The 16,529-nt window shown below is 42.1% G+C and overlaps 1 long non-coding RNA gene and 2 pseudogenes across 1 annotated transcript in view; 1 reads left to right on the top strand and 2 right to left on the bottom strand.

Moving 5' to 3' along the window:
• LOC134807254 (uncharacterized) overlaps window positions 1-16,529 on the bottom strand; it is a 209,688-nt gene that overhangs the window by 92,324 nt on the left and 100,835 nt on the right. The gene's annotated exons all lie outside the window — the stretch shown is intronic.
• Window positions 518-7,192, bottom strand: LOC129136432 (tubulin alpha-4A chain-like; annotated as a pseudogene).
• Window positions 4,876-16,190, top strand: LOC741076 (securin-like; annotated as a pseudogene).

Below are 16,529 nucleotides of genomic sequence, written 5' to 3'. Positions count from 1 at the left end.
CTTATGAACACAAAGAAGGAAACAACAGACACCAGGGTCTACTTGAGGGTGGGAGTAGAAGGAGGGGGAGGAGCAGAAAAGATAACTAATTATTGGGTACTAGGCTTAATACCAGGGTGATGAAATAATCTGTACAACAAACCCCCATGACACATGTTTAGCTATGTAACAAACCTTCACAGGTACCCCCAAACCTAAAAGTTAAAAAATACATTAATTAATTAATTAAAATGAGTAAATTAAAAAAGAAAGGACTTCATTTCAAGGAGAAGCATAAAGAGGGAAGGGATGGAAAGAATAAAGGGGAAGAATGGTTAATTGAAATAATTGAGTATGTGAAATTCCAATAATTCATAATAACATTCAAAAGAGAAAAGTTAATACAAAGTATGCAAAAAGGGGAGTTACAAATACCAAAATTAAAGGTGAATGATTAATTTTTGTTGATTTAAAACAAGCAGAAGATTTTTTTCTTTGAACTTTTATTTTATTTTCTTAATCATGAAAGGAGACTGCTTATTCCTAAAGTTTTGCAATAAACATAGTAAATAGGCTCCAGGCAGTTGTTCTAGTCTCCCTTATCCTTGTCCTCATATAAGTTGATGCTTACTTTCTCATAATCCTTCTCCAGCACACCCATATCCTCCAGGGCCTCAGAGAACTCTCCCTCCTCCATGCCTTTGCCCACATCCCAGTGCACAAACGCCCTCTTGGCATACATCAGGTTGAACTTGTGGCCCAGGCAGGCCCAGGCCTCAGCGATAGTGATCATGTTGCTCAGCATGCACATGGCATGTTGCTCAGCATGCACATGGCATGCTGCACCTTGGCCAGGTCACCACCAGGCACCACAGTGGGCTACTGGTAGTTGATACCAACCTTGAAGCCCATGGGGAACCAGTCCACAAACTGAATGCTACACTTGGTCTTGATGGTGGCAATGGCAGTATAAACATCCTTGAACATCACATCTCCATGGTACAGCAGGCAGCAGCCCATGTACTTGCTATGCCGGGGGTCACACTTCTCCATCTGGTTGGTAAGCTCAAAGCAGGCTTTGAGGATCTCGGCCACCGACAGCTGTTCATGGTATACCTTCTCTACAGAGATGATGAGTGAATAGGTGGCCGGGGGAAGTGGATGTGAGGGTAAGGTGTGAGGTTGGTCTGGAACTTCCTCAGGTCCACATTGAGGGGCCCATCAAAGTGCAGAGAAGATGTGATAGAGGAGATGATTTGGTAATGAGGCAGTTGAGGTTGGCAGAGGTTGGATGCTCGATGTCCAGGTTGCAGCAGCAAATGTCATAGATGGCTTCATTGTCCACCATGAAGGCACAGTCTGAGTGCTCCAGGGTAGTGTGAGTGATCAGGATGAAATTTTAGAGCTGGACCACAATTATAGACAGCTGTGGGGGCTGAGTAGATAAAGAATTCCAGCTTGGATTTCTTGCCGTAGTCAACAGAAAGCCACTCCATGCGGAGTGAGGTGAAGTCAGAGCCAGTGCCCCCAACAAAGCTGTGGAACACCAGGAAGTCCTGAGGTTCTGTGCAGTGGTCAGAAGCTTGCAGATCTGGTCTATCCCCAGGTCAGTGATCCCCTGGCCAATGGTATAGTGACTACAGGCATAGTTGTTGGCAGCATCCTCTTTCCCAGTAATGAGTTGCTCTGGGTGGAAGAGCTGTCAGTTTGGGACATCAGATCTCATCAATGACCACAGGCTCCAGATCCACAAAATCTGGCTGGGGCACATGTTTTCCAGCACCGGTTTCACAGAAGAAGGTGGTGAAGAAGTCATCCTCTCCACCAATGACCTTGTCACTGGGCATCTGTCCATCAAGCTGAGTCTAATGTTTCAGGCAGTAGAGCTCCCAGCAGGCATTGCCCATCTGGACACCTGCCTGCCACATGTGGACTGAGATGCATTCACACATGGTGAGTCCGGGCAGTGTATCTAACATAGAGTCATGGTGACAGGTGTCAGTGAGAACTGAATTTTTAAGTTCAAGGAGTATATGTGCAGGTTTGTTACACGAGTAAACTGCATGTTGCAGGGGTTTGGTGTACAGATAATTTTGTCACCCAGGTAATCAGCATAATACCCCATAGTTTTTTAATCCTCACCTTCCTCCCACTCTCCACCTTCAAGTAGGCCCCAGAATCTATTATTCCCTTCTTTGTGTCCATATGTACTCAATGTGTAGCTCCCACTTATAAGTGAGAATATGCAGTATTTGGTTTTCCATTCCTGTGTTAATTTGCTTAGGACAATGGCCTTCAGGTCCAACCATGTTGCTACAAAAACATGATTTCGTTCTTTTTTATGGCTGCGTAGTATTCCATGGTGTATATGTACCACATTTTCTTTATCCATTCCACCACTGATGGGCATCTAGGTTGATTCCATGTCTTTGCTACTGTGAACAGTGCTGTGATAAACATGCACTTGCATATGTCTTTATGATAGAAAGATTTATATTCCTTTGGGTATATATCCAGTAATGGGATTGCAGGGTCAAATGGTAGCATCTTTTAAGTTCTTTGAGAAATCTCCAGACTGCTTTCTACAGTGGCTGAACTAATTTATATTTCCACCACGTATATGTTTTCCCTTTTCTCTACAACCTCGCCAACATCTGTTATTTTCTGTTAACAGATGTTAATAATAACATCTGTTATTATTTTTTAATAATAACCATTCTGACTGGTGTGAAATGGCATCCCATCATGGTTTTGATTTACATTTCCCTGATGATTAGTGATATTGAGCATTTTTTCATATGCTTTTTGGCCATCTATATGTCTTCTTTTGAGAAGTATCTATTCATGTCCTTTGCCCATTTTTAAATGGGGGGTTGTTTGTTTTTTGCTTGTTGATTTGCTTAAGTTCCTTATAGATTCTGGATGTTAGGCCTCTGTCAGATGTATGGTTTATAAACATTTTCTCCCATTCTGTAGGTTGTCTATTTGCTCTCTTGATAATGTCTTCTGTGCAGAAGTTCTTTCGTTTAATTAGATCCCTCTTGTCAATTTTTGGTTTTGTGGCAATTGCTTTTGGAGTCTTCATTATGAAGTCTTTGCCAGAGCCAATGTCCAAAATTGTATTTCCTAGGTTCTCTTCTACAGTTTTTATAGTTTTAGGTTTTACGCTTAAGTTTTAATCCAACCTGAGTTGATTTTTGTATATGATGAAAGGTAGGGGTCCAGTTTCAATCTTCTGCATATGGCTAGCCAGTTATCCCAGCACCATTTATTGAACAGGGAGCCCTTTCCCCTTTGCTTGTTTTTGTTGACCTTGTCAAAGATCAGGTGGTTGTACGTGTATAGCTTTATTTCTGGGTTCTTGCCCTGTTCCATTGGCCTTTGTATCTGTTTTTGTATCAGTAGTATGTTTTTGGTTACTGTAGCCTTGCAGTATAACTTGAAGTTGAGTAGTGTGATGCCTTCAGCTTTGTTCTTTTTGCTTAGGATTGCTTTGGCTATTCAAGCTCTTTTTTAATTCCAAATGCATTTTAGAACAATTTGTTCTAATTCTGTGAAAAAAAAGTCTTTGGTAATTTGATAGTACTATCATTGGGTCTATAAATTGCTTTGAACAGGATGGCCATTTTAACAATATTTATTCTTCCTAGCCATAAGCAAGGAATAGTTTTCCCATTTTTGTTTGTGTCATCTCTGATTTCTTTGAGCAGCATTTTGTAATTCTGGTTGTAGAGATCTTCCACCTCCCTGGTTAGCTGTATTCCTAGGTATTTTATTCTTTTTATGGCTACTATAAATGAGATTGTGTTCTTGATTTGGCTCTCAGTTTGGCTGTTATTGGTATATAGAAATGCTACTGATCTTCAGGCCTGGCACGGTGGCTCATTCCTGTAATCCCAGCACTTTGGGAGGCCGAGGCGGGCGGTTCACGAGGTCAGGAGATCAAAACCATCCTGGCCAACATGGTGAAACCCTGTCTCTACTAAAAATACAAAAAATTAGTCGGGCATGGTGGGATGCACCTGTAGTCCCAGCTACTCAGGAGGCTGAGGCAGGAGAATTGCTTAGAATCCTGGAGGGAGAGGTTGCAGTGAGCAGAGATTGTGCCACTGCACTCCAGCAGCCTGGGTGACAGAGCAAGACTCCGTCTCAAAAAAAAAAAAAAACAGAAATGCTACTGATTTTCATTCATTGATTTTTGCTGAAGCTGTTTATCAGATCTAGGAACCTTTGGGCAGAGACTATGGAGGCTTCTAGGTATATAATCATATCATCTGTGAAGAAAGGTCATTTGACTTCTCTTCCTGTGTGGATGCCCAATTTTCTCTTGCCTGATTGCCCTGGCCAAGACTTCTCTATTCTGTTTAATAGGAGTGGTGAGAATGGGCATCCTTGTCTTATTCTGGTTCTCAAGAGGAATGCTTCCAGCTTTTGCCCATTCTGTATGATACTGGCTGTGGGCTTTTCAGTGGTGGCTTTTATTATTTTGAGGTATGTTCCTTTGATGCTTAGTTTGTTGAGGATTTTTAATGTAAAGTGATGTTGAATTATATCAAAGGCCTCTTCTGCATCTATTGAGATAATCACGTGGTTTTTGTTTTTAGTTCTGTTTATATGATGAGTCACATTTATTGATTTGCATATGTTGAAGCAACCTTGCATTCCAGGAATAAAGTCTACTTAATCATGGTGGATTAGCTTTTTGATGTGTTGCTGGATTTGGTTTGTTAGTGTTTTGCTGATAATTTTTGCATCTATGTCCATCAGAGATATTGGCCTGAAGTTTTTTTTCCATTGTGTCTCTGCCAGATTTTGGTATCAGAATGATGCTGGCCTCATAGAATGAGTTAAAGACAAGTCCCTTCTCCTTGATTTTTTGGAATAGTTTCAGTAGGAATGGTACCGGCTCTTCCTTATACATCTGGTAGAATTCAGCTGCGAATTCGTCTGGTCCAGCGCTTTTGTCTTCTTGGTAGGTTTCTTTTGTTATTGATTCTATTTCAGAACTTGTTATTGGTCTGCTCAAGGTTTTCTTTTCTTCCAGGTTCAATTTAGAGTGGTTGTATGTTTTCAGGAATTTATCCATTTCTTCTAGGTTTTCTAATTGTATGCATTGAGGTATTTATAATAGTCTCTGAGGGTTTTTGTATTTCTGTGGGTCCAGTGGTAATGCTCCCTTTGTCATTTATGATTCTGTTTTTAGGAATCTTCTCTCTTTTTTATTAGTCTATCAATCTTATTTTTTCAAACAACCAGCTTTTGGTTTCAATTATCTTACATATGGTTTTTTCTCATCTCCATTCCATCCAATTCCACTCTGATTTTGGTTATTATTTTCTTAAGTAGAAGAATATTTATATACCTGGACTTTTTGTTTCTTCTAGTAAATATATGTCTGTCTATAAGTAATTAATATGCACTGAATTCCATTTGTGTATGTAAAGAAGGGTATAAGCCAAATAGCCTGGAAAGAGTAGGAGGCATATGAAGAACAGGAGGGACTAATCAGCATCAATTGTAAATCAAGTAATTTATTCAACAGTGAACCAGCATAGATGGTCAAACAAAATGGCCAAGTGCGAGTGGTAGGTGTCAACAGTGTATTGCAAAGTGATTCATCAGTTACGTAAAAAAAAGAATAGAACTAACTCCCCAAACTTCATCACGCATCTCCTAGGAGATGAAACTTCCACATGGCACTACTAAATATAAAAAGATGCTAATAAGGCAAACAAAAGTTTTTAATAATACTAACATATCAGTTTTGCATAATCATAATGATAGGACACCACTATAGGGGATTCTAAAAGTGCATCCCTGGGGGAGGTTCCAGGCTATAAAATCCAAAAATCTAGTTGACATAACAAGTTAAGTTTAACTACAAAGAAGGAAGCAAAGCCTGATGACCAGTGGCTTGGGTCTGAATCACCTTGGAAATCTCCTGCCCTGACAAAAGCCCAGATTATTTAGCTCAGATTTGTTTTTTTAAGACAGAGTTTTGCTCTTGTTGCCCAGTCTGGTACAATCTTGGCTCACTGCAACCTCTGCCTTCTAGTTTCAAGCGATTCTCCTGACTCGGTCTCCCGAGTAGCTGGGATTACAGGCACCCACCATATTTTTGTATTTTTAGTAGAGACACGGTTTCACCATATTGGCCAGGCTGGTCTCGAACTCCTGACCTCGTGATCCCCCACCTCGGCCTCCCAAAGTGCTGGGATTACAGGCGTGAGCCACCACGCCCGGCCTTAACTGAGATTATTTAACCTCAGCTGGTTTAAGAATTTGTGGCAGAGGGGAAGTTCCAAGATGGCCGAACAGCAACAGCTCCAGTCTACAGCTGCCAGCATAAGCCACACGGAAGATGGGTGATTTCTGCATTTCCAACTGAGGTACCGGGTTCATCTCACTGGGGCTTGTCAGACAGTGGGTGCAGGACAGTGGGTGCAGCCCACTGTGCATGACCCAAAGCAGGGCAAGGCATCATCTCACCCAGGAAGTGCAAGGGGTCAGTGAATTCCCTTTCCTGGCCAATGGAAGCTGTGACAGATGGCACCTGGAAAATTGGGTCACTCCCACCCTAATACTGAGCTTTTCCAATGGTCTTAGCAAATGGCACACCAGGAGGTTATATCCCATGCATGGCTTGGAGGGTCCCACGCCCACGGAGTCTCACTCATTGCTAGCACAGCAGTCTGAGATCAAACTGCAAGGCGGCAGTGAGGCTGGGGGAGGGGTGCCTGCCATTGCTGAGGCTTGAGTAGGTAAACAAAGCGACCAGGAAGCTCGAAATGGGTGGAGCCCACTGCAGCTCAAGGAGGCCTGCCTGCCTCTGGAGACTCCACCTCTGAAGACAGGGCATAGCCAAACAAAAGGCAGCAGAAACCTCTGCAGACTTAAATGTCCCTGTCTGACAGCTTTGAAGAGAGTAGTGGTTCTCCCAGCACAGAGTTTGAGATATGAGAATGGACAGACTGCCTCCTCAAGTGGGTCCCTGCCCCCCAAGTAGCCTAAATGGGAGGCACCCCCAGTAGGGGCAAGCTGACACCTCACACAGCCGGGTACCCCTCTGAGATGAAGCTTCCAGAGGAATGATCAGGCAGCAACATTTGCTGTTCAGCAATATCCGCTGTTCTGCAGCCTCCGCTGCTGATACCCAGGCAAACAGGGTCTGGAGTGGACCTCCATAAACTCCAACAGACCTGCAGCTGAGGGTCTTGACTGTTAGAAGGAAAACTAACAAACAGAAAGGACATCCACAACAAAACCCCATCTGTACATCACCATCATCAAAGACCAAAGGTAGATAAAACCACAAAGATGGGGAAAAAACAGAGCAGAAAAGCTGAAAATTCTAAAAATCAGAGCGCCTCTCCCCCTCCAAAGGAATGCAGCTCCTCACCAGCAATGGAACAAAGCTGGATGGAGAATGACTTTGACGAGTTGAGAGAAGAAGGCTTCAGATGATCAAACTTCTCTGAGCTAAAGGAGGAAGATCGAACTCATCACAAAGAAGCTAAAAACCATGAAAAAAGATTAGACAAATGGCTAACTAGAATAACCAGTGTAGAGAAGTCCTTAGATGACCTGATGGAGCTGAAAACCATGGCATGAGAACTATGTGACGAATGCACAAGCTTCAGTAGCTAATTTGATCAACTGGAAGAAAGGGTATCAGTGATGGAAGATGAAATGAATGAAATGAAGTGAGAAGAGAAGTTTAGAGAAAAAAGAGAAAAAAGAAATGAACAAAGACTGCAAGAAATATGGGACTATGTGAAAAGACCAAATCTACATCTGACTGGTGTACCTGAAAGTGAAGGGGAGAATGGAACCAAGTTGGAAAACACTCTGCAGGATATTATCCAGGAGAACTTCCCCAATCTAGCAAGGCAGGCCAACATTCAGATTCAGGAAATACAGAGAACGCCACAAAAACACTCCTCAAGAAGAGCAACTCCAAGACACATAATTGTCAGATTCACCAAAGCTGAAATGAAGGAAAAAATGTTAAGGGCAGCCAGAGAGAAAGCTTGGGTTACCCAAAAAGGGAAGCCCATCAGACTAACAGCAGATCTCTCGGCAGAAACTCCACAGGCCAAAAGAGAGTGGGGGCCAATATTCAACATTCTTAAAGAAAAGAATTTTCAACCCAGAATTTCATACCCAACCAAACTAAGCTTCATAAGTGAAGGAGAAATAAAATTCTTTACACACAAGCAAAACTGAGAGATTTTGTCACCACCAGGCCTGCCCTACAAGAGCTCCTGAAGGAAGCACTAAACATGGAAAGGAACAACCAGTACCAGCCACTGCAAAAACATGCCAAATTGTAAAGACCATCGATGCTAGGAAGCAACCGCATCAACTAACGAGCAAAATAACCAGCTAACATCATAATGACAGGATCAAATTCACACATAACAATATTAACCTTAAATGTAAATGAACTAAATGCTCCAATTAAAAGACACAGACTGGCAAATTGCATAAAGAGTCAAGACCCATCAGTGTGCTGTATTCAGGAGACCCATCTCACATACAGAGACACACATAGGCTCAAAATAAAAGGATGGAGGAAGATCTACCAAGCAAATGGAAAACAAAAAAAGGCAGGGGTTGCAATCCTAGTCTCTGATAAAACAGACTTTAAACCAACAAAGAACAAAAGAAACAAAGAAGGCCATTACATAATGGTAAAGGGATCAATTCAACAAGAAGAGCTAACTATCCTAAATATATATGCACCCAATACAGGAGCACCCAGATTCATAAAGCAAGTCCTTAGAGATCTACAAAGAGACTTAAGCTCCCACACAATAATAATGGGAGACTTTAACACCCCACTGTCAACATTAGACAGATCAATGACACATAAAGTTAACAAGGATATCCAGGAATTGAACTCAGCTCTGCACCAACTGGACCTAATATACATCTACAGAACTCTCCACCCCAAGTCAACAGAATATACATTCTTCTCAGCACCACATCACACTTATTCCAAAATTGACCACATAATTGCAAGTAAAGCACTCCTCAGCAAATGTAAAAGAACAGAAATTATAACAAACTGTCTCTCAGACCACAGTGCAATTAAACTAGAACTCAGGATTAAGAAACTCACTCAAAACCGCTCAACTACATGGAAACTGAATGACTACTGGGTACATAATGAAATGAAGGCAGAAATAAAGATGTTCTTTGAAACCAACGAGAACAGAGACACAACATACCAGAATCTCTGGGACACATTTAAAGCAGTGTATAGAGGGAAATTTATAGCACTAAATGCCCACAAGAGAAAGCAGGAAAGATCTAAAATTGACACCCTAACATCACAATTAAAAGAACTAGAGGAACAAGAGCAAACACATTCAAAGGCTAGCAGAAGGCAAGAAATAACTAAGATCAGAGCAGAACTGAAGGAGATAGAGACACAAAAAACCCTTCAAAAAATCAATGAATCTAGGAGCTGGTTTTTTGAAAAGATAGACCACTAGCAAGACTAATAAAGAAGAAAAGAGAGAAGAATCAAATAGACTCAATAAAAAATGATAAAGCGGATATCACCACCGATCCCACAGAAATACAAACTACCATCAGATAATACTATAAATACCTCTATAAAAATAAACTAGAAAATCTAGAAGAAATGGAAAAATTCCTCGACACATACACCTTCCCAAGACTAAACCAGGAAGAAGTTGAATCCCTGAATAGACCAATAACAGGCTCTGAAATTGAGGCAATAATTAATAGCCTACCAACTAATAGAAGTCCAGGACCAGATAGATTCACAGCCGAATTCTACCAGAGGTAAAAGGAGGAGCTGGTACCATTCCTTCTGAAAATATTCCAATCAATAGAAAAAGATGGAATCCTCCCTAACTCATTTTATGAGGCCAGCATCATCCTGATACCAAAATCTGGCAGAGACACAACAAAAAAAGAGAATTTTAGACCAATATCCCTGATGAACATCGATGCAAAAATCCTCAATAAAATACTGGCAAACTGAATCCAGCAGCAAATCAAAAAGCATAACTATCATGTTCAAGTGGGCTTCATCCCTGAAATGCAAGGCTGGTTCAACATTCACAAATCAATAAATGTAATCCAGCATATAAACAGAACCAAAGACAAAAACCACATGATTATCTCAATAGATGCAGAAAAGGCCTGCAACAAAATTCAACATCCCTTCATGCTAAAAACTCTCAATAAATTAGGTATTGATGGGACGTATCTCAAAATAATAAGAGCTATTTATGACAAACCCACAGCCAATATCATACGGAATGGGCAAAAGCTGGAAGCATACCCTTTGAAAACTGGCACAAGACAGGGATGCCCTCTCTCACCACTCCTATTCACATGCTGTTGGAAGTTCTGGCCAGGGCAATCAGGCAGGAGAAAGAAATAAAGAGTATTCACTTAGGAAAAGAGGAAGTCAGATTGTCCCTGTTTGCAGATGACATGATTGTATATTTAGAAAACCCCATTGTCTCAGCCTAAAATCTCCTTAAGCTGATAAGCAACTTCAGCAAAGTCTCAGGATACAAAATCAATGTGCAAAAATCACAAGCATTCTTATACACCAATAACAGATACACAGAGAGCCAAATCATGAGTGAACTCCCATTCACAATTGCATCAAAGAGAATAAAATACCTAGGAATCCAACTTACAAGGGATGTGAAGGACCTCTTCAAGGAGAACTACAAACCACTGCTCAAAAACATAAAACAGGACACAAACAAATGGAAGAACATTCCATGCTCATGGATAGGAAGAATCAATCATGAAAATGGCCATACTGCCCAAGGTCATTTATAGATTCAGTGCCATCCCCATCAAGCTACCAATGACTTTCTTCACAGAATTAGAAAAAACTACTTTAAAGTTCATATGGAACCTAAAAACAGCCCACATTGCCAAGTCAATCCTAAGCCAAAAGAACAAAGCTGGAGGCCTCACGCTACCTGACTTCAAACTATACTACAAGGCTACAGTCACCAAAACAGCATGGTACTGGTACCAAAACAGAGATATAGACCAATGGAACAGAACAGAGCCCTCAGAAATAATGCCACATATCTACAACCATCTGATCTTTGACAAACCTGAGAAAAACAAGAAATGGGGAAAGGATTCCCTATTTAATAAATGGTGCTGGGAAAACTGGCTAGCCATATGTAGAAAGCTGAACCTGGATCCCTTCCTTACACCTTATACAAAAATTAATTCAAGATGGATTAAAGACTTAAATCTTAGACCTAAAACCCTAGAAGAAAACCTAGTCAATACCATTCAGGACATAGGCATGGGCAAGGACTTCATGACTAAAACACCAAAAGCAATGGCAACAAAAGACAAAATTGACAAATGGGATCTAATTAAACTAGAGCTTCTGCACAGCAAAAGAAACTACCATCAGAGTGAACAGGCAACCTACAGAATGGGATAAAATTTTTGCAATCTACTCATCTGACAAAGGGCTAATATCCAGAATCTACAATGAACTCAAACACATTTACAAGAAAAAAACAAACAACCCCATCAAAAAGTGGGCAAAGGATATGAACAGACACTTCTCAAAAGAAGACATTTATGCAGCCAACAGACACATGAAAAAATGCTCATCATCACTGGCCATCAGAGAAATGCAAATCAAAACCACAGTGAGATACCATCTCACACCAGTTAGAATGGCGATCATTAAAAAGTCAGGAAACAACAGGTGCTGGAGAGGATGTGGAGAAATAGGAACACTTTTACACTGTTGTTGGGACTGTAAACTAGTTCAACCATTGTGGAAGTCAGCGTGGCGATTCCTCAGGGATCTAGAACTAGAAATACCATTCAACCTAGCCATCCCATTACTGGGTATATACCCAAAGGATTATAAATCATGCTGCTATAATGACACATGCACACGTATGTTTATTGCGGCACTATTCACAACAGCAAAGACTTGGAACCAACCCAAATGTCCAACAATGATAGACTAGATTAAGAAAATGTGGCACATATACACCATGGAACACTATGCAGCCATAAAAAAAGGATGAGTTCATGTTCTTTGTAGGGACATGGATGAAGCTGGAAACCATCATTCTCAGCAAACTATTGCAAGGACAAAAAACCAAACACTGCATGTTCTCACTCATAGGTGGCAACTGAACAATGAGAACACTTGGACACAGGAAAGGGAACATCACACACCGGGGCCTGTCGTGGGGTGGGAGGAGCGGGGAGGGATAGCATTAGGAGATAAACCTAATGTAAATGACGAGTTAATGGGTGCAGCACACCGACATGTCACGTGTATACATATGTGACAAACCTGCACGTTGTGCACATGTACCCTAGAACTTAAAGTATAATAATAAAAAAAAAGAATTTGTGGCAGAAATTGCCAGTTAACTTCCAATATTCATTTTCCCATTCTTCCATAATAGATTTTTGACCACCAAGAAAAAAGGCTACATTTCACAGTCTTTCTTATAGGAAAGTGTAGCCATATGACCCCTCAGCAAGCAGTATTTTCCGGACAATGGGATGTGAGCAGCAGTAATGTACATCTCCTCCCTCCCCCTCCTATTTTAACCCAGGCAGCCTGCCTGTAGGGGGCAGGAAGAAATGGCAGGGGGTACTAAGTTCTTAACCATAGTGATTTATGTGTTATATGGCCATTTGATCCAGCTTGCTCTTCTACCATCCCTAGGTGGTTGCCCTCATATCATCATGGTTCAAAATGATCGCTGCCCTCTCTCCAAAATGATTCCTGGAAGGGAATAGATGGCAAGGCAGTCAATGGCTTCAGATCCCTAACTCTGAACACTATATTCTACTGCCCTCTAGTGGAATGTTCCAGTACTTGACACAATTGTTGCATAACTACATTGGCAAGAATGAAAGCTGTATGTGAAAAGAGCCACCAAGGCATGGATCGGTGTGTGAAAAGAACAATATTGGGACATGCAAAAGGGTATCTGCAGAGCCTAGAAGAGAAGTCCCAATCATCCCCTCCAGCACCTGGCTCAGGACTCTTGCCAATTCTTTGGTGAAAAGAACTGAAAGTCGGTATCAGAACTGAATACAGAAAACCCACGGTTGCTTGCCTAAATTTCTTCTCTGCCATTTGCATTGTAAACATATTGATTGAGCATCCACCAAGTGCCAGGCACAGCTCTGTCTCTATGATCGGGACAAACAAGGTCCCTTCTCTCAAAGGTGTACATTCTAAGGGGAGAGGAGGGTAAGTGTGGGCAAAGGAAAAGACAATAACAAGAAATGAATCAACACGAGGTTGGGCGCGGTGGCTCACACCTGTAATCCCAGCACTTTGGCAGGCAGAGGCGGGCAGATCACTTGAAGCCAGGAACTCGAGGCCAGCCTGGCCAACATGGCAAAACCCCATCTCTATTAAAAATACAAAAATTAGCCAGGCTTGGTGGCATGCACTGTAATCACGGCTACAGCAAGAGGCTGAGGCAGGAGAATCACTTGAACCCAGGAGGTGGAGGCTGTAGTGGCCGAGATCGAGCCACTGCATTCCAGCCTGAGTGATAAAGTGAGACTCTATCTCAAAAAAGAAAAAAAATCAACACGAGTGGTGTCAGATAAAGGTAAATGCAGGCCAGATTGTGGAGATTTTTAAATGCATTAGGGAGTTTTAACATAGAGATAACATGCTTGGATTCAGGTTTCTAAAACACCATTCTGGCTTCTAGGTGGAAGATGGATTGTACAAGACAGGGATGGAGGAGGGAGACCAGCTGGAAGATGACTGTACGGGTCTGGAGGAGCGGTGATGGTAGCTTGAATTACAAAGGAAGCAGCAGAGAATGAGGAGTGAAAAGACTGGTTTCCATTGTGAAAGTAAAGCCAACAGGCCTTAGTCTGTTCAGGCTGCTACCATAAAAATACAATATACCGGTGGCCTATAAAAATCAGAAATGGATTTCTTACAGTTCTGGAAGCTGGAAATCTGAGATAGGTACCAGCTTGGTCAGGCTCTGGTATGAGCCTTTTTCCAGGTTGAAGACTATTGTCTTCTCATTGTCTCCTCACATGGCAGACAGAAGGCTGGAGAGCTATTTGTGGCTCTCATGCAAGGGCACGAATCCTATTCTTAAAGTCTCTACTCTTAAGATCTAATTACCTTCCAAAAGCCCCACCTTCTAATACTGTCCTATTGAGAGTTAGGATTTCAACATAAGAATTTGTGGGGGACGCAAACATTCAATCCATTGCCGGGGAGTTGAGGGAAAGGAAAAAATCCAGGAGTTATATATAGTTCTCATTTCAGACCAGGAGTTCCATCATTCTCAAAATATCCTCTTTTTTTGCTTAAAAAAAATCCCAATTGGCCGGGCGCGGTGGCTCACGCCTGTAATCCCAGCACTTTGGGAGGCCAAGGCGTGTGGATCATGAGGTCAAGAGATCGAGACCATCCTGGCTAACACGGTGAAACCCTGTCTCTACTAAAAATACAAAAAATTAGCCGGGCGTGGTGGCTGGTGCCTGTAATCCCAGCTACTCGGGAGGCTGAGGCAGGAGAATGGCGTGAACCCGGAAGGCGGAGCTTGCAGTGAGCAGAGATGGCGCCACTGCACTCCAGCCTGGGGGACAGAGAGAGACTCCATCTCAAAAAATAAATAAAAGTAAAATAAAATCCCAATTTAAGGAACTGTCTAGGTGACTGGTCTGGATGGATCCCACCTAACGCTGAAATGATTCTTGATTCAGGAACCAGGTAAGAGCCCTCTTCTAGGAAACATTGCAGCTGTGCAAATGGCTCATTGAGCTTATTCGGTCCCTAGCCTGGAACAGAGTAAGATAAGCCAGCTCCCAGTGGCCCAGCATCCTCCAGGCATGCAGGGTCTGTCAGTCCACATCCCAAAAGCCCAAAAGAGAGTTTTAACATAGAGATAAAGCCCAAGAGGCTTTAGAGACACCTTGGAATAAACCCTCTACAGGGGATAAGGATATCCCCTCTTCCCAGCCCCAGTCAACAGCTCAGTATTTTGTCATAGGAACACTTGCTAAAGGAAAAACCCCTCCAGCCTCCAGGTTCTTAATCCATACCTGAGGGCAAAGAAAGGTGCAGGTGAAACGACTGACCTGTGGCTAAAATTGGGACAGCCTTTAACCCATCAGGCAAGCCCTAGAGTCAAAAGTTTTTAAAAACATTAAAGCTGAAGGGGCAACTTCAAATACCTCCTTTATTAGATAAACAAAAGTAGTTTTTCTAACTACTTAGAAATGTAATGTCTCAAATTCTACTCTTTTCATCATTCAGGGGTATGTCATGGGTTGAATTGTGGCCCCAAAAAAGATATAGTGAAGTCCTCAGAATGTGACCATGTTTGGAAATAGGCTTGTTAGAGATGTGATTAGTCAGGATAAGGTCCTACTGGAGCAGAGTGGGCCCCTAACCCAATATGACTGGTATCCATACAAGAAGACACAGACACACAGGAAGAACACCATACGGAGATGGAACACTGCAGAGACGCATCCACAAGCCAAGGAATGCCTGGGGCTACTAGAAGCAAAGAGAGAGGCATGGATCAGATTCTCCCCCAGAAGGAACCCACCCTGCTCTGATCTATGTTGATAAGGAGAATGGAGAACCAGGTATCCATGCAGCTCCTAAAGATAGGCTGACGCTGGGATCTGGACCTTCAATCAAAGCCTTAGAGGGGAGATCTCAAGTTTCAACACCACGTGCTGGCAAAATGTCCAATGCTTTACCAGCCTTACCTAAAGCTACCAGAAAGTCTTTTGGAACTGTCAACAGGGCTACAGAAACGTGAGTAAAGACCAACGGACTCCTCAAACTAAAACACCCAAATTTCTCTGCCAAAAAGATGACCAGGAAGACTGTTAAAGCAAAAAGCTCTGTTCCTTCCTCAGATAATGCCTACCCAGAAATAGAAAAATTATTTCACTTCAATCTTCTAGATTTTGAGAGTTTTAACCAACCTGAAGTGCACCAGATTGCAGGCCTCCCCTTGAGTGGAGTGCCTCTTATGATCCTTGATAAGGAGAGAGAGCTTGAAAAGCTGTTTCAGCTGGGCCCGTCTTCGCCTGTGATGATGCCCTCTCCGCCATGGGAACCCAATCTGTTGCAGTATCCTTCAACCCTTCTGTTGACCCTGGATGTTGAATTGCCACCTGTTTACTATGACATAAATATTTAAATTTCTTCATGCTTTAGGGTTTGTGTGTATTTGTATTAATAAAGCATTCTTTAACAGGAAAAAAAAAAACTCACCCTGCTAACACCTTAATTTTGAACTTCCAGCCTCCAGAACTGTGAGACAATAAATTTCTGTTGTTTTTAAATCACGCAGTTTGGTGGACCATGTTACAGCAGCCCTAAGAAACTAATATAAAGTCAACTGAGTGGAGAAGCTGAGCACTGACACACAGTGGCAGGTCCCTCGTAAAATCTGCTCTCCTTGTCAGGAACCCGGGCACATCTAGGACAGAAAACTGGGGAAACCTGGGGTTCAATGCTAGCATACTCTTGTGTTTAC

Source organism: Pan troglodytes, chromosome 9 (genome assembly GCF_028858775.2).
Source record: "Pan troglodytes isolate AG18354 chromosome 9, NHGRI_mPanTro3-v2.0_pri, whole genome shotgun sequence".
Lineage (NCBI taxonomy): Eukaryota > Metazoa > Chordata > Mammalia > Primates > Hominidae > Pan > Pan troglodytes.
The sequence above is the reverse complement of the archived record's forward strand: the minus strand, read 5'-3'. Positions and strand labels throughout refer to the sequence as shown.